The 17,931-nt window shown below is 61.1% G+C and overlaps 2 non-coding genes and 1 pseudogene across 2 annotated transcripts; 1 reads left to right on the top strand and 2 right to left on the bottom strand.

Annotated features, from left to right (window-relative positions):
• The first annotated feature begins 4,347 nt into the window (after positions 1–4,347).
• On the top strand, positions 4,348–16,081 carry LOC142076269 (scavenger receptor cysteine-rich type 1 protein M130-like; annotated as a pseudogene).
• On the bottom strand, positions 13,695–13,766 carry TRNAA-CGC (transfer RNA alanine (anticodon CGC)). Its single transcript has one exon. It is a non-coding gene; the product is annotated as a tRNA-Ala (tRNA).
• Positions 16,082–16,295: 214 nt separating the features above from the next.
• On the bottom strand, positions 16,296–16,368 carry TRNAF-GAA (transfer RNA phenylalanine (anticodon GAA)). Its single transcript has one exon. It is a non-coding gene; the product is annotated as a tRNA-Phe (tRNA).
• Positions 16,369–17,931: the final 1,563 nt, after the last annotated feature.

Genomic DNA, 17,931 nt, shown 5'->3' with positions numbered 1-17,931 from the left:
TCTGTCCACTCTCCTGGCCTCCGCCTGGCTGTCGTCCAGGGACATGAGCATCCAGCAGCGCACTCTGGCCATGGCTGAGGACCTTTTTGCTGGGCAGGTGCCGGAGCAGGGGCTGGCACAGACACCGACCGCAGGTACAGCCTCACTCTACTTTTGCCCTGTGACATGTCCCATCTACCAGCAGTGCCCCACAGCCCAAGACCCCCCTGGGAAGAGGGCACGTTTCTGGTGGCACCAAGAGGTTCCTCATGCCTGGCCCTGAGCTCCATGGGGCAGAGCAAGCTGCAGCAGGCAACAGCGCCTGGGCTCATTTCCCTGGAGCCCAAGTGCTCTGGGAGCTGCAGTGCCCAGGGACCAGTGCCGGGCAGCCCAAGGCCTGTGGGGCAGCAGCAGTTTGTCTGAGCAGTGCCTGTGGCAGTGGGTTTGGGAGAGAAGCAAGCCCACAAGTGCTGGGCTGATTTCTGAGGAGCGGCAGGCGGGCCCTGCTCTGTTTGTGCCATCAGCACCCCCTGAGAGCCGCTGGGGTGGTCGTGGGGCTTTTTGCCTTTGGCCACCTTGGACGTGGGATGTGGTCAGGGGACTGCCAGAGGGCTGTGGGACCTCCCAGGGGTCTTTGGTTGCTCTGGGATCTGGCTGGTTGGTCAGAGGGAATAGCCCCTGCTAAGGACATATAGTGATCCATGACGGGGACCCTTGGAAAACTGTCTGTGACTCACACCTTGGTCCCAAAGGTGCCACCATGGTCTGCAGCGTCTGCTGTGTGTCTGCAATAGACACAGACCCTCTAGTGCTGTGATGGTGTAGAGAAGGGGTGCTGGGGGTCTGGACGTGCTTGTGTCACCAACAGTCCCCCAACAGCTTCCTCTGGGATGCGCAATGGGGGCGATTGGGTCACGGCTTGCTTGGAGGTGATGCAGGATGTGGTCATGAATCTGTCAGAGGGCTCTGGGAACTCCCAGTTATTTTGATTTTTTCCAGGATTTGTCCGGCTGGTAGAAGGGAAGAACCGCTGCTCAGGACGTGTGGAGGTCCATGACGGGGACCAGTGGAAAACTGTCTGTGCTTCCCACTTTGGTGCCAAAGCTGCTGGTGTGGTCTGCAGGGAGTTGCAGTGCGGTGTGGCCCTGCCTGTGGCTGGGCCAGCTCCCTTTGAAGAAGGGGTGGGTCCCATCTGGGCCGGAGAGCTGCAGTGTGTGGGGAATGAATCCCTCCTCGCCTCCTGCCCCAGGGGGTCCCCCAGGGACCAGCCCTGCACCCACATGAACAGCGCTGTTGTCACCTGCACAAGTAAGGACTCAGGGTGGGGTGCTGAACACTGGGGTGAGCTCCAGCTTGAGGGGGGGCAGGCTGTGCCTGTGGAGACAAGGGAACTGGGGGATGTGTTCCCACAGGCTGGCAGAGAGGTGACCTTCTGGGGGATCCCAGACAAGGGCAGGGCTGGGCTGATGCCCAAGGACAAGGAGGGGCCATGGGTTGGGAGGGCTCACTGGGACCATCATGTTGCACCGCAGGGGACACAGAAAGGCCTGAGGGTGGAGGATGTCCTGGCAGATGCCCAGGGCAGGCTGTGGTCCAGGGGAGCTTGGGGCCCTGGGCAGAAGCAGCAGTGTGTGCTTGGGGGAGTCCTGGTGGGGGCAGGTCTCTTCTCGGGGTGCTGGCTGGGGAGGAGCGGGTGCCCTGGGTGGGCATGGGCCGGGGGCAGGTTGCAGGGGGTCGTTGGGGTGGAAGGAAGGCTGGGGTGCCAAAGTCTGTGGGGCCACGAATGAGCCAGCAAGGCTGCAGCTGGTCATCCCCAGCCTTGCACAGCCCATGGAGATAGAAAGGACCCCTGCACTATCCCGGGCACAGCCTGGAGGGGAGTGGGCTCCCACCCTGGCACCTCCACCCAGGCAGGGGTTCCCCCAGCCCCACAGTGCTGGGGGGCTCAGCGCTGTCCTGACTGGTCCTGTGTCAGTGTTTGAAGGTGCTGTGGAGGTGAGGCTGGTGGATGGCGGCAGGCGCTGTGCTGGGAGAGTGGAGGTGAAACAACAGGGCCAGTGGGGGACCGTGTGTGATGACGACTGGGACATGCACGATGCGGCAGTGGTTTGTAAGCAGCTGGGCTGTGGGTCTGCTGTTGGAGCTCCTCGGTATGGACGCTTTGGGCCAGGATCTGGCCCCATTTGGATGGATGATGTTGGCTGTAAAGGCACCGAATCTGCCCTGTCTGACTGCCCACACAGCGGATGGGGTGAACATAACTGCATTCATGCTCAGGACGCTGGAGTGATGTGTTCAGGTAAGGGCAGAGCCTATTCCCCTTCTGTGGGGCTGGGACGGGGGAAGAGACCTGGCTTGTCCTCAGGGAGCAACAAGTGGGCACCGGAGCATTGTTCAACGTGGCCAGTCGCACTGCCGAGCTGGGACTGTCATTGCTGGTGTCCCCGGTCCCTCGGGAAAGCCCAGTGGGAACCTGCCCAAGGGTGCCCATACCCTGCCTGGCCCCTGAGGCGGCTCAGATTAATCCCCCACCCTGCCCTGCATTGTCTGTTGATTCCCATCTTTCTCCTCCTGTTCACCCAGGACCTGTCTGGCAGTGCCAAGGGCCAGGTCCCCCCATACAGAGGCACCAAGAGTGACTCATGTGACCACCCACAGTACCGGGGAAGGGCGTGAGATGGCTAGCTACTTTGGGGTTGTGCTCCCTGGCAGACACAAGTCCCTTGGCTGAATCAAAGGGGTTGCGTGGAGAGGAGGAGCGCTTGGCCTGGTCTGAGGAGCGGGGTGGCATGTGGCACCTTTCCCAGGGTCACCCCATGAGAGCCTGCCCGTGGGGACATGGCCCCGTCCAGGAGGGCTGAGCTGCTGCCCAGCCTCTCATGTCTGTCCCAGCCCCTGGCTGCCTTGCACTTTTGGGTTTGCCAGCATTTACTGGCACTCCCCTGTGCCTGCCCTTGCACTGGGAGCTCGTGTAAGCCCAGGGTTGCTCTCTGTCCACTCTCCTGGCCTCCGCCTGGCTGTTGTCCAGGGACATGAGCATCCAGCAGCGCACTCTGGCCATGGCTGAGGACCTTTTTGCTGGGCAGGTGCTGGAGCAGGGGCTGGCACAGACACCGACCGCAGGTACAGCCTCACTATACCTTTGCCCTGTGACATGTCCCATCTACCAGCAGTGCCCCACAGCCCAAGACCCCCCTGGGAAGAGGGAACGTTTCTGGTGGCACCAAGAGGTTCCTCATGCCTGGCCCTGAGCTCCATGGGGCAGAGCAAGCTGCAGCAGGCAACAGCGCCTGGGCTCATTTCCCTGGAGCCCAAGTGCTCTGGGAGCTGCAGTGCCCAGGGACCAGTGCCGGGCAGCCCAAGGCCTGTGGGGCAGCAGCAGTTTGTCTGAGCAGTGCCCGTGGCAGCGGGTTTGGGGGAGAAGCAAACCCACAAGTGCGGGGCTGATTTCTGAGGAGCGGCAGGCGGGCCCTGTTGTGTTTGTGCCATCAGCACCCCCTGAGAGCCGCTGGGGTGGTCGTGGGGCTTTTTGCCTTAGGCCACCTTGGACGTGGGATGTGGTCAGGGGACTGCCAGAGGGCTGTGGGACCTCCCAGGGGTCTTTGGTTGCTCTGGGATCTGGCTGGTTGGTCAGAGGGAATAGCCCCTGCTAAGGACATATAGTGATCCATGACGGGGACCCTTGGAAAACTGTCTGTGACTCACACCTTGGTCCCAAAGGTGCCACCATGGTCTGCAGCGTCTGCTGTGTGTCTGCAATAGACACATGACCTTGGGTGCTGTGATGGTGTAGAGAAGGGGTGCTGGGGGACCTGGACGTGTCTGTGTCACCAACAGTCCCCCAACAACTTCCTCTGGGATGCGCAATGGGTAATTTGGTCACAGCTTGCTTGGAGGTGATATGGGAAAGAGGACATTTAACTGCCAGAGAGCTCTCAGTTGGTTTGGTTTCTCCAGGATTTGTCCGGCTGGTGGAAGGGAAGAGCCGCTGCTCAGGACGTGTGGAGGTCCATGACGGGGACCAGTGGAAAACTGTCTGTGATTCCCACTTTGGTGCCAAAGCTGCTGGTGTGGTCTGCAGGGAGTTGCAGTGCGGTGTGGCCCTGCCTGTGGCTGGGCCAGCTCCCTTTGAAGAAGGGGTGGGTCCCATCTGGGCCGGAGAGCTGCAGTGTGTGGGGAATGAATCCCTCCTCGCCTCCTGCCCCAGGGGGTCCCCCAGGGACCAGCCCTGCACCCACATGAGCAGCGCTGTTGTCACCTGCACACGTAAGGACTCAGGGTGGGGTGCTGAACCCCAGGGTGGGAAACAGAGCAAGGACCGTGCTGGGTCGGGCACGAGGACAGAAGGGGTGATGGGTTGTCTGCAGCATGAAAAGAGTGCAGAAGGAGAAGAAAGGCATGCTGTCCCGCTGGCCGCTCCGCCAGCTGCCGAGGGTACAAGAGCACCGGTCCACCCTCAGTTCTCCTCCTCTGTCCCCAGAGTACACAGGGTTCAGGCTGGTGAACGGCAGCACGGCGTGTGCGGGGAGAGTGGAGGTCCAGGTGTTGGGGACCTGGGGCACCCTCTGTGCCTCCCGCTGGCATCTCTCGGATGCCCACGTTCTCTGTCGTCAACTCAACTGCGGGTTTGCTGAGTCCATTCCTGGAGGAGGGCATTTTGGGAGAGGAACCGGACCTGTCTGGAGAGACTCATTCCACTGTGACGGGACTGAAGCCCACCTGGGACAGTGCCCAGTGATCACCCTGGGGGCCTCACCCTGCTCCCATGGGAACAACGCCGCTGTCATTTGCTCAGGTGAGTGCCGGGAAAATGCTGCATTAACTCCATTTGCCCTTTGTGTGCGACATGGCCACCCAAAGCAGGGCTCCCAGAGCAGCCCCAGGCTGAATTTCTCCCTGGAGAAACCCTTGCTTCCCCAGGAGCCTTCTGGAGGGCTTTGCCTGCTCAGACTGACTGCTCTACCGTGGGAGAGCTGAGGGCTGAACGGAAGCAGGCATCTGCCCCCAGGGCAGCGCCACTGCCAGGCCTGGCCTCCTGGCTTTTCCTACTGTGGGATGAATCCAGGATGGGGCTGCGGGGCTCTGCTCCACCCCCTGGCTGCAGACAACCACATCCCACCTCCACAGAGCGCCCTGCAGAGCTTCATCCCACCACCCAGGCAGGAGCTCCTGGGTGCCCCCAGCAGCAGGAGAGCTGGGTGTGAGCTGCAGAGTGGGCCCATGCTTTGCCCTCACTTCTCGTCGGCCCAAGGCTCAATCTTGCCCTGTTTGGTCGGAGAATTCCCCCTCCTCCTGCTCCTGAAGGGTGCCGTGCTCCCCAGTGCCGCCAATGGCCGTGGCATCTCTGCTCTCCACAGGGTCAGCCGGCTTTGCATCCCTGCGGCTGGTGGGTGGAGGGAGCCGGTGCGACGGGCGAGTGGAGATCTTCCAGCGCGGGACTTGGGGCAGAGTCCTGGATGACCAGTGGGATGTGCAGGAGGCCAACGTGGTGTGCCGGCAGCTGCAGTGCGGACAGGCAGAGACAGCCTACAACCCCCCAAAGCCTGAGCGAGGGACGGGCCCCGTAGGGCTGCGAGGGGTCCGGTGCGCAGGGCATGAGACCAACCTGAGCCTCTGCAACACCTCCCTGCCCGAGAGTGCGCTGGCAGCAGGGGTTGCGGAGGACGTGGGAGTCATTTGCCGGGGTGAGCGGCACTGCCCGGGCCCCCCAGATGATGGGGTGGGTGGGCAGCCAGCCCCTGGCAGCAACTGGGGTTTCTCCCCACTGCAGGGAGCCGGCAGGTCCGGCTGGTGAACGGGGCCGGGCGCTGCGCCGGGAGAGTGGAGATCTACTACCAGGGCAGCTGGGGGACTGTCTGCGATGATGGCTGGGACCTCTCTGATGCTGCCATCGTTTGTCAGCAGCTGGGCTGTGGAGGGGCGGTGGAGGCGGCCGGCTCCGCTCGGTTCGGGGAAGGCTCTGGGCAGATCTGGATGGGTGCCGTGAATTGCTCCGGGGCCGAAGCTGCTCTCTGGGACTGCCCTGCCGGGCCCTGGGGGCAGCACGACTGTGGGCACAAAGAGGACGCGGGAGTCATCTGCTCAGGTCTGTGCTGGGTGGTGTGGTGGGAGCCTGGTTCCCGGGGAGGCCAGGACGTGGGGAGAGCCACGCATGGCCAAGGCTGTCCCTGGCTGCTGTCCCTGGCTCCTGCCCGAGCCTGTCCTGCGGACCCTCAGTCCCCCTCAGGGACCTCCCTCTGCCCCTGGGTGCAAGGGGGACGTGCTGGCCGTGCCCCTGCCTGGCTGAGGGCCTGGCGAGTGCAGAGGCGTCCCCTCTCCCACAGCCCCAGACCAGCCTCTTCCCCCTTGCTGCCTTTCCTCCCAGAGTTCATGGCCCTCAGGCTGGAGAACAGCGACGGCTGCTCCGGGCGCCTGCAGGTTTTCTACAACGGGACGTGGGGGAGCATTTGCTCCAACTCGATGACTCCCGATACGGTGTCGCTGGCATGCAAGGAGCTGGGCTGCGGGGACGGAGGATCCCTGGAAACACGCCTGCCCTATGGCAGGGTGTCTGGCCCTGCGTGGCTGGATAATGTGCAGTGTGGGGAGAAAACCAGCTCCTTCTGGCAGTGTCCCTCCACTCCCTGGCACCCGCAGTCATGCGAAGACCTACGAGACGAGATCCACATCACCTGCAAAGGTAACTCTGAGCCACTCGGGCACCAGTGTCACCCCAGCTCCTGCTCCCCGCTGCCACAAAGGCAGAGAAAGAGCTTGGAGGGGCTTTTCCTTTCCATGTCACCCCGGTGGCACAAATGTGACCACAGCCACACACATCCAGCAGCAGTTGCCACCCAGGTTGCCAGCAGCGCCTGGCGGAGGCAGAGGCATCCCCAGGTGAGGTCTCAGAAGAGACCAGACAGGGCTCAGAAGAGCCTCCCCTCCACAGACACACTACTGCTGCTCTGTGAACCAGGGACCTTTAGGGGCTGAGCAATCAGGGTCCCCCCAGGCCTGCGCATGCCCGCTGAATGACCGGGGTTCAGTTGCTGCCGTGACAAAGATGGTACAGGGAGGCACAAGCAGAGCTCAGCCTCGCTCTCTTCTGCACCATCCCCCAACCAGCCCCTTCACTACAGTGTTTCTCTCTTCAGGGGGACGCCCAGAAAGGTCCCCGGCCCCATTGGCCCCGTGCCCCAACTCCACGAGCTGCACAGGTATTGAGCTGCTCCCCTGTGCACCCTTCTTGTCTGGCAGGGCTCTGCGGGCTGTCTCAGTGCCTTGGGAGGTCTTTGCTTTCTCCAGACAGGGAGAAGATTCGTGCCGTGGGAGGCGAGGATGGGTGCTCAGGCAGAGTGGAGGTCTGGCACCGTGGCTCCTGGGGGACGGTGTGCGACGACTCCTGGGACATGCGGGATGCCGAGGTGGCGTGCAGGCAGCTGGGCTGTGGCCCCGCGCTGTCTGCCCTGAAGGAGGCTGCATTTGGGATGGGGCAAGGCCCCATCTGGCTGGAGCAGGTGGAGTGCCAGGGGACGGAGCCGTCCCTGCAGGACTGCTGGGCCCGGCCCGGGGATGGCGGAGCTTGCCGGCATAAGGAAGACGCGGCCGTACGCTGCTCAGGTGAGCGGCAGGGCTGGGACCCCTTGCTCGGGTATTGGCAGGGAGCTGGGGAAGGCCTTTCGCCCACTTGGTGCTGGCATGGCCCCTGACCTGCCAAGAGCACGAAGGTTCCTGCAGTGAGGAGCCTGGTGCCAGGTGGGGAGCAGCCGTGGTGGGACTGGGTGTCCTCCGGCCACTGCCCATGGGGCCCTGCAGCCCCAGGGCTATGCCCTGGGCTGCCTGTGCCATCCTGCCTGCTGCCCAGAGCAGCGGCGCTGGACCCTGTCCCGGCCTCCCTTTCTAGCACTACCGGAGGGGCAATTTGGGTGGGATGTGCCAGGGACATCTACAGACACACACACAGTGTGTTGGGGAGGAGGCTCCCCGGTACCCACACCCCCACCCTCTCAGCCCAGCTCTCCTTTTCCTCCTCTGCAGCTACACCCAGGACAACAGCATCCCCACCCCGAGCAGGTAATTTGTCCTCCCGCTGGGGCTGGGTATCCCCGGGGCCAGGCTGTGCCCCACTGCTGGATGGAAGGGGCTCCTTGCTGGGGTGTGAAACTCCCAGGAGGAGGCACTGGGGTGGTGGTGGGGGTTGGGGAGGGTTTTAGTTTGCTCAGCAGGGTGGAAGCTTCCCCATCACTCACCCCGGGGGCTCTGCACCCCCTGCTGCCGTGTGTGATGGGAGTCAGGAGTGGGGCTGCCCCCACCTCTCCAGGCCTGGTGCTGCCCCTTCCATGTTCTCGCCCATGCAGATCCCACCCGGGGCCGTTTGAGCAGCAGCGGGAGAGTCTCAGTGCCCGTCATCATCTGCATCATCCTGAGGGCCCTCCTCTGCCTGCTCCTGGCCTTCCTGGCCGGGCAAGTGCTCCGTGCCAGGGCTGGGCGCAGAGGTGGGTCCTTCCACAGCGGTGCCAGGGGGAGAAGCCTGCTGGAAGGGCTGTGGGGTGCTGCGGGCTGTCAGGCACAGGCAGGGCTGGGGGGATGAGGCTGTGTGCTGCCATCTGCCTCATGCACCACCCCACTGACTGCCTGGCTGTGGGGCACGAGCAGCAAGGGGTGGAGAGAGCCCGGAGGCGGGGGGAGCTCGCGATGGGGCGAGCAGGGAAATGGCAGAGTGGGGATGGCCAAGGCTGGCAGCGCTCTGGGTAGTGCTGGAGGGGGCTCTGGGGCAAGGGAGAGAACAGGAGGAGCGTGAGGCAGTAGGGTCCATCTCCGTGGTGTCAGGCCCCCAGGCTGTCCCTCTGCCCAGCCCTGCCCACCACCCGGCAGGACAGGGGCCCTGCTATAGACCCGTGGGGCAGATAGGGGGCAGCTCCAGGTGGAGAGGAGACATGGGAGCTGCTCCGGGGTCAGACAAGGGAGGCAGGACCCAGGGGCCAGAGGGGCATGAGCGCTGTCTCCGAAAGGATGATGCAAGGGTGACGCTGCCCCAGATAATCTCCACAGCAACGTTGCCCTCACTGGGGATGTGCCTGGACGGCACAGTTGGGCTGTGCTGTCGGACCAGTCCTGGGCTGGCCAAAGGAACAGGTTTGGGGGAGCACAGTGGGGTCCCATCCCCCGCTGCCTTTCCCTGGGCCAGCCCTGTCTCTGTCCACAGGCTCCAGGAGAGCTCAGGAGCTCTTCCCCGAGGCCGTGTATGAGGAGATCAGTTACAGCCCAGTGTGGGAGAAGCAGGAAAGGTTTGGTCGCTCAGGTGGGTGGGGGTCCTCCCTGAGCGGGAGGCACATCTGCAGGACCCTTTCCCCTGGCCCCAACCAGGGCTGATCCCCTGAAGCCCCCCAGCCCATGGTTCCTGCAGCGCTGGGGCCATGTGGTCTGTGGGGAGAGCATCGAGGTCCTGGGCCCGGGAGAGGAGCTTCCGCCAACCAGCTGGACAGCCCCTCTCTTCCTGCCCCTGCACCCAATGGGGCACCCGAGGAGCGAGGGAAGGGGCTGTCCTAGGGCAGCTCTGGGAGCAGCTTTGAGACAGTGTTTGTCCCAGGGGAGCAGGGTCAATTCCCAGCCTTCCTCCCCATGCAGCCCCAGCTCTGTGGGTCCCCCTTCCCCCGCAGTGCTGACCATGCGGCAGGGCAGTGGGGCTCACTGCCTGACCCCCGCTGTGCATCTCTCCAGACTCCTATTCAGAGGAATCCCCGAGCCAGCTGCAGCCCTACCCTGGGAACACCGAGGAGGAGGATGGTCTGGGATCAGCACCAGGTAACGGAGGCAGGAAGGGGTTGATCTCCCTGCAGACATGTGATAGACAGGGATGTCACTGAGCGTCACCGTCAGAGATGGGGAAGACATGGTGCTGCCAACAGCAGTGTCTCAGCCCTCTGTCCCTGCTCATCCTCCCCTCCTCTGCTCTGCAGGACCTATCTTCTCACTGTCACCAGCTCCCCTCTCCTTTCAGATGTTCTTGTCCTGCCCGGAGGTGACCCAGCAGATGGCTATGATGATGCCAGGGAGGTTTCTGACCCTGGCGATGATGCTGCCCCTGGGCAGGGAGCTTGGGAAATGCCCAGGGCACCAGAGGAGGGAGCAGGGCCCAAGGATGCTCTGGGAGGTGAGAGGAAAAGAGCGCGCTGCTGGTTCCTGGGGTGCCGTCCCTGGTGCCACCCAAGTCTCTACTGTACTGACACCCAAACCTCCTGGGAAGGGGGAACCTGAGCCAGGAGTTTTCCTTGGAGGGACTGGGCGTGGGAGAAGGAGCTGAATGTGGTGAGGAGCAGGGAGGAAGGTGATGTACAGACCCCATGGGATGAACTGCAATGTCCTGCCTTGCTGCTTGCAGGGGGTAGCCTGTGCTCCCGGAGAAGTGACGGGGTCCCTGGAGCTGAAGGAGACACCTCATCCCTGACCCTGGGGAGCATGGGCTATGACGATGCTGAAGAGGTGTCTCTGGCACATCCCCGTGAGGACACAAAGGCTGTGACACCAGAGCTTGCTACGCAACCGTCCCCGAGCCCCAGGCCAGCAGAGCCCATCTCTGCTGTGCCGCTGGGTGCCGCCAGGAGGGAGGAGAGGTCTGTGCAGCTGGGAGAGCTGTGAGCTGTGAAACATCTCCCTGTGCCATGGGCAGCAGAAACCGCCTGGCGTTTCCTCTATCTTTATTCCCATTTTTACATGGTGCATCCATATTTGTTCCTATGAAAAGTCTGTGAGGGCTTTGACCCAGAGCTGGTGCTGGCGGGCCCAGGTGTCGGGTTGTCTCCCTGAGTCTGATGAGGGGGCGCAGAGAAGAAGGACACGGTGGTAGGGAAGGGGCGCGTCTCAGGGACAGCAGGCTTGGGGTCAGGCTGTGGGGCTGCGAGAGCCCATGGTCCCTGGGGAATAATCCTGCTGACAGAGGCATTTCCATCCTGCTGCCCACAGCCAGTTTCTAGTCCAAGTGTCTCTCTGATGGTCCCGTGATGCACCCCAGCGGGAGCACCCATTTCCTCACCCTTGGCTTTCCAGCTGCTCTTTCCCCCAGGCCCTGCCCGGGCCATGCTGGGCCCACAGTGCAGAGGCCATAACAGAGCTGCCGTGTCAGGGTAAGCCCTGGGCTGTGGCCCCACACAAGTGAGCCCGAAGGTGGCCGCAGTGCCCTGAACACCCCAGCCAGCCCCAGGGGACCTCACGGCCCATGGATTAACTCCCACAATGGTTAAGAGGCAGCTCTGCTCCCCACTGCCCCAGCACAGGGTGCAGAGCCACTTTCTGGGACACACGGGGCTGGGATTCCCTCTCCTCATGCTCTGCCAGTGCCCCACTTTCCATGAGCTGTTCCTGCTGCCTTGGGCCCTCACAGAGCCCGAGCGCTCTTGTCACAGCCACAGAGCTGCCTTCTTCCTGAGCAGGGGCTGTAAGGCCCCACAGCAGCCCTGAGACCCCCTTCCCCTGCTCCCCTCCAGCCCCCACCCTTGTCCTCCTGCTGCCTCGCCAGAGGCGTCCGTTTGGGTTTGTGTCGGGGCAGCACTCGTGTGCAGGTACAGGAGGGATGGGAGCAGGGGGCTTGGGGGCACCTTTCCCTCAGCACTCTTGGAGGGCCACGGGGATGGAGAAAGGATCCCCATGAGACACGTGCAGCAGCCAAAAGCCATGGTCTAGCCCCTGGCCTGGAGAAGGGCCCATCCAGGAGGACGCTCATGCGGGAACGTTTCTGTGGCAGAGGAGATTTTGTGTCCCTCCCCTAAAAGAGGTGCTGCTGGGAGCTGAGCCAGGGTCCCTCTCCCTTGGCCAGGGCTTTCACCAGCCCCAGTGCCCATGGGCAGAAAACCCTCTTACACAGGAGTCTGGCGGGGAGAAGGCTTTGACCCTTGGGCAGGACCTGGAGCCCAAACTGCCCTCCCTCTCCCGCTGGTGGGTCTGCACACCCTCCGGCTCCTCCCTGAAAGGCTCCTCTGCTGCAGGCTGGAAGGTGCGTTGGCTCCCTGTGGGGAGCTGCTGCATCTCAGGACTGCTGCCAACAGCAGGGTCTGGCCCTGGAGGAGGAGAGGGCAGGAGGCAGCTCTTGCCAACATCCTCTCCCACTTCATCATTGCCCCGTTCCCTGCTGGGAGCTACTCCACCCCCGGGGTCACCCTGGGGGGATCTGGAGGAGGCCCAGGCTGCCACATCCCTCTGCTCCATACCCTGGAGCCTTTTTGCTGGCAGCCCCTATGGGAGAGCAGCGTGCCCAGGGTGAGACTCCCACGGTGATGGGTGACATACATGGGCACTGCAAACCCAGCCTACTTCCCCTGGAAAACTCCCACTAGGGTAAGCTCCAGCCCTGCATCTCGGAGAAATACGGTATAAAAGTGAAGTAAAGAAGAAGAGGGGAGTGTTCTCTTCTGAACGCAGGACGGTGGGGGCCTATGGGCAGCATGGACATTGACCTGCAGACTCAAGGTGGCCCAAGTGGGGACCGGGGAGAAGAGACCAGTGCCTGTCCTGTGCCACCTCTCCACCAGCTCTGCCCTCCCACAAGTGTAATATTTCTCCCTTACTCTGGCACCTGGAAAAGGTTTGCCTCCTATTCCTCGTGGAGATAAGCCACAGGCCTGGGTGTGCTTGGGGGGCAGCACACCTGAGCAGAAAGAGCCTGTTTCATGGCATTTTGGGGCCTGAACAGTCTGGCCCTGCAGGCTGGGTCCATTCTCTGCAGCAAAGCAGGATTCTCGCTGTGCCCCAGACCTGTGGTTTCTCCTGCAGCTCCCGAGGGGGAAGTGAGGGCGGTCACAGGGAGACCAACCCTCAGCACTGTTGCCCCACGCCAGGCAGAGCACGGTTGTCAAAGCCCATGGGAGAGCAACCTTATTGCTCTTAGTCTGGGGTCACCATTCCCAGGGGCTGGGCACCCTGCAGTGGAAGGTGTCTTACTCCCCATTTTTGTTGCGGGTGTTTTTGCCGGGGGAGCAGCCGAGGCACCATCTGGCCCTCCCCGCCTGTGCACAGCTGTGGACAGGCCTGTGCCTCCCTGATCCCACCGGCACAGCGTCGACAGAGACACCAAACACCCCAGGAACAAGAGGTGGGCACCGGCCCCACCAGTCCCACCTCTGCAGGGCTGTGCCTGACCTCAGCAGTTCCAGGTTCCCTGAGCTGAAGCTCTGCTCAAGCCAGCGGTGATGGTGGAAGAAGGACCTGGAGACAGGCTCAGGGTAAGAAATGTCATTCCTCCAGCTGGGAGTCCCACAGCCCTGCCCAGGCTTGTCCAACTCAGACGCCCCTACCTGCTGGCACAGAGGGGTGCTTCCCATGTGGTATGGGGTCTCCACCTGGAGACAATCTCAGACCCTTACCCCTGGAAAGCCACCAGGGCAGAGTGGCCCTGGTCCCAGAGGACACCTGGGCTGGACCAGCACCCTCACACCACATCTCTCGGTGCAGCCAGAAACGATTGTAGTGTGCTGCTGACATCTGTCCCCTCCCTGGGTCTCCCCACAAGCACACTCTGCTGCCAAGCATTGTCCCTGGGCGGCGGGTGGGGTGGGTCTGTGGCGCAGGGCAGTACCCTGAGCTCAGGTCCAGCACAGCTTCTCCTCCAGGAGAGGACTCAGCAGGGCACACAGCCCTCCCACAGCCCTCCTCACCTCACAGCCAAGCCCTGGGTGGGCAGGAGGACCAGTGCCCAGCTCCAGCCAAACCTGCCTGAGGCTGGGGAGTCAGGGCAAAAGCACCCCTGGAGATGCTGGGGGTTGAACCCAGGACCTTCCACATGCGAAGCAGGCGCTCTGCCACTGAGCTACATCCCCTTGACACCGGCCAGCGGCAGAGACACCCTCCTCCCGTGACGTGTCTATGACAGCACAGCCCTGTTGTCCCCTGGGTGCCCAGGGACCCTCTGCAGAAAACAGCACTCGAATCCTCCTGAGATGGCAGAAGTTGGGACTGCATCTCCGCTGGGGTCTGATCCTGGCACAGGGCTGCACTGCAGAGCGCTGCCCCTTCAACGTCTCTGCAGGGCAAGGGGGCAGGAGAAGGCTCTTGCTGCGGGTGCTGCTCCCACGCTCGGGCCCACTCCAGCATGGGTCAATGAAGAGGAGAAAACCCCTTCCCCTGAGCCTCCTCTGCCACCCAGAGCAACACCCCTTTGGGCCACATCTGTCCCGAACTCCACAGCAGGAGCAGTGCAGCAGGGTGAGGGAAATGCGCTCCCTGGGTTGATGTGCCCCCAGGCTCTGATGGCATCCCAGGGCATGCCATGGAGGGGACATGGAGGCAGACATCTTACACGCCCTCCTCCGGGCACCGGGCCTCCCCCTGCACCCCTCTGTTCCCAGCCTCCCTGGAGGTGAGTTGGACCACAGGCTTCCATCTCCACGGGGCTGGGGATGTGGGTCGGGCTCAGGGACCTTCCCGTTCCTCCAGCACTGGTGACTGTCCTGACAGCAAAGCAGTGCCCTGGACGGCCCTGGCTGGGGTCTCTGTGGCAGGGGGGGTGGGCATGTGCAGCTCTTAACTCAAAGGTGAGGGTTTGACCGCTGGAGTGGTTTAACCCGGCAGGGAGCCGAACACCACACAGCTGCTCGCTCACTCCTCGCCCCGCAGTGGGACGGGGGGAAGAATCAGAAAATGAGTAAAATTCATGGATTAAGAGAACAACAGTTTAATAGAACAGAAAAAGAACAGAAAATAATAATAATAACAATAATAACAATGATAGAATATACAAAATAAGTGATGCACAATGCAATTGCTCACCACCCGCCAAGCAATGCCCAAACAGCGATCGCTTCCTGAACCACGCCACTTACTTATATACCAAGCATGACGTCACATGGTATGGAATACCCCGTTGGCCAGCTGGGCCAGTTGTCCTGGCTATGCTCCCTCCCAGCGGCTTGTGCACTTGGCAGAGCATGGGAAGCTCAAAAGTCCTTGACTAGCAGGGTACTTAGCAACAACTGAAAACATCAGCGTCTTATCAACGTTCTTCTCATACTAAATCCAAACCACAGCACTGGGAAGAAATTTAACTCTATGCCAGCTGAAACCAGGACAACCACACGCAGGGATGGTGTCCTCATGGTGGTACAGCTGGGGCAATTGTGTTGCCCAATGCCATAGATTTTTCCCTGCTGAGCCCCTGCCTAGCAGAGAGGGTTTAGGGGAATCAAAACCAGACCACAGTCACTGTGGACTTCTGGAGTCGTTGAGTGGAGTTAAGGGGATGGACTGCTCATCTCTTCTGCTTTGCATACATGGCCCCAAAGCCTATCCTCAGCAATGACTCTCCCGTTCTTGCTCCAGAAAGATCTAGAAGGACTCTTTTGGAGCAGTGATAATCCTGCAAGCACTACCCCTGCGGCCAAGCATTTTCAAGCTCGTGCTCAATGCTGACAAGACAGTAACTTTGCTTGGACAGACAGTCTCTACCTCTCCCCTCCTCGCACTTGCGCTCACTCACGACAAAAGCCAAACTTCTCTGGAGGTGCATCCCTGAGGAGCCGGCTATGAGGCACCAGAACTGCACAGGGTTAGAACATGCACGTTGCTGTGGGACTATAGCCCAGTATGTGCCATTCCTTGGCCTGACTGGGGAGAGGCTGAGACTGGAGACAGAGGGAGACGGTCTGGGTCACAGCTGTCACTGTGTTCCTGATGGGCGAGCAAGGTTCTGTAACAGCAGGAGGCTGCAAGAGGGGAGCCCCGCAGCTTGTTGGAGCTCATGAGCAGGTCTTTCTTCCTCTGTGCAGGGACTGATGGCTGTGGGGGGCTGCAGCTGGTCTAGACAGTCCAGTCTGGTGGGTGAGTATATTTGGGCATGGCTTTGTCCTCTGTCCTTGGCACGTCAGAGGTCTTGCTGTGACAAGAGGGAGGGAGGATGCTGCCATTGGGGCCTCAGCTCCAGGGAGTGCGTCTCCCTGGGACTGGGGGGACAGTGGTCTCCCCGATGGGCAGTATGTTCTGGTCTGGGTACTGCCAGGTGAAGGTCCAGGCGAAGGATGTGTGTGAGGATGGGAGCTGTCTGTGCACCATCAAGAATGACAAAGAGGAGAGAGACAAGGTCTTTGCAGAGACCCCACAACGGAAAGATCCCAGTTGCTGTGGAGCAGGGAAGGAGTGACAGATGGAGACCACCCCAAAGAAGCACTGAATGTAGAGACCTACCCAGAGGGAGGCTGGGGACTTGTGGTGCAAGAGGAAGGCTCCTTCCAACCCGCAGATCTGCAGCTACAGTGCAGGGGCAGTGCTCTGGCAAGAGGTGAAGGAGCAAGGAGGGCCAGGGTAGGCTGGAAGAAGGCAGACAGGCTCTGCAAAAAGCTAAGGGAGGAAACTCCTGCAGAAGCCCAGGGTTGAACCAGGGACCTTTAGATCTTCAGTCTAATGCTCTCCCAGCTGAGCTACTTAGGCCCTGTTCCAGCAGCCCTTGTCCCAGTTCCACCCCTGCCAGGCCACACGCTGACACACGTGAGGAGCATTCCTTGGGGAGGTTCCCAGGGAGAAGCTACTCCCAGCCCTGGGCAGAGGGGACCTGGCCTCTCCCTGCCTCCATGGCCAGGTGGGCTCCAGATTTGGGTGGAGGCCAGCTTACACTGGCCATGCCAAAATGTGTGGGGGACTTTAGAACCAACACGACAGTGGCAAAGCAAGGGGGCAGGCCAAGCACGTGGAACTGCACAGGCTGAGGGTGGAAGAAGTGTGGGGCTGTTGGAAGACCTTATCTCCTTCCCCATGGAAGGCCTCCTCCCCACCCTTTTTGCCCCAGCTCAACTTCCCTCCTTTGTTCCCAGCTCTTCTACCTCCTCCCCCTTGAGCAGCGCTAGCAGATGGGGAATGGGGGTTGTAGTCAGGCCATAACAGTTCCTCTCTGCTGCTCCTTCCTTCTCACACTTTTCCCATGGGGTCCCTCCTACAAGCTACAGTCCTTCGAGGTGAACCTGCTCCACTGTGGGCTCTCCACAGGCCACAGTTCTTCCAGGAATTATTCAATTTCTCTGGTGTTGGCTCCTCCACGGACTGCGGGGATTACCTTCTCCACTGTGGTCTTCTCCATGGGCTGCAGGAAAAGACCTGCTCTGCTGGGGTATTCTCCATGGGCTGCAGGGGAATATGTGCTCTGGTGCCTGGACCCCCTCCTGCCCCTCCTTCTTCACCGACCACGGTGCTTGCAGGGCTGTTACTCACACTTTTTTTTTCTCCTAACTCCTACCCCAGTCTGGCGATTGTTCCCTTTCTTAAATACTTTGTCACAGAGGTTCCACCCGCTTTGTTGATGGGCTCAGTTTTGGCCAGCGGTGGGTCCATTCTGAAGCTGGCTGGAACCAGCCCTGTCCGGCACAGAGGCAGCCCTTGGTCTTATCCCACAGAGGCCACACATGCAGCCCCCTCACTACCAAAACCTGGACATGGACACCAATACGCCGTGTAAATCTTTGCCTCGCTAAATGACATCCCCTGCTCTTCCCTCATCAAGAAATCCAACCTAGTTGCTGGGAAGGAAGAGAGAGAAACAGAGAAGGCCTTGATGCTGTGAAAGCACTGTCCAGCCAATAGCTACAACATACCAATGTGATGTGGTCACAGTGTGACCACACCAACACCGTGTTGGTCACAAATCCCAACCATAGCACCTATGGTCTGTGAGAGCTGCAGAAAATTAACTCTGCAGAAAATTAACTCCATCTCAGCCAAAACCAGTGCAATGTACCTGGAAATATTTTCCAGGATTAGGTGCTCTATCACCTTCCCAGGGATCGAGGAGACACTGACTGGCCTGTAGTTCCCCAGGTCCTCCTTCTTGCCCTTCTTGAAAATAGGAGTGACATTTGATTTCTTCCAGTCTTCAGGCACTTCCCCCAGTTTCAATGATTGATAAAAGATTATTGAGAGTGTCCTGACAAGGACATCTGCCAGCTCCCTCAGCACTCATGGGTGCATCGCACCAGGACCCATGGACTTATGTATATCCAGGTC

Source organism: Calonectris borealis, unplaced genomic scaffold (assembly GCF_964195595.1).
Source record: "Calonectris borealis unplaced genomic scaffold, bCalBor7.hap1.2 HAP1_SCAFFOLD_40, whole genome shotgun sequence".
Classification (NCBI taxonomy): Eukaryota; Metazoa; Chordata; class Aves; order Procellariiformes; family Procellariidae; genus Calonectris; species Calonectris borealis.
This window is presented reverse-complemented; position numbering and strand designations above follow the sequence as displayed.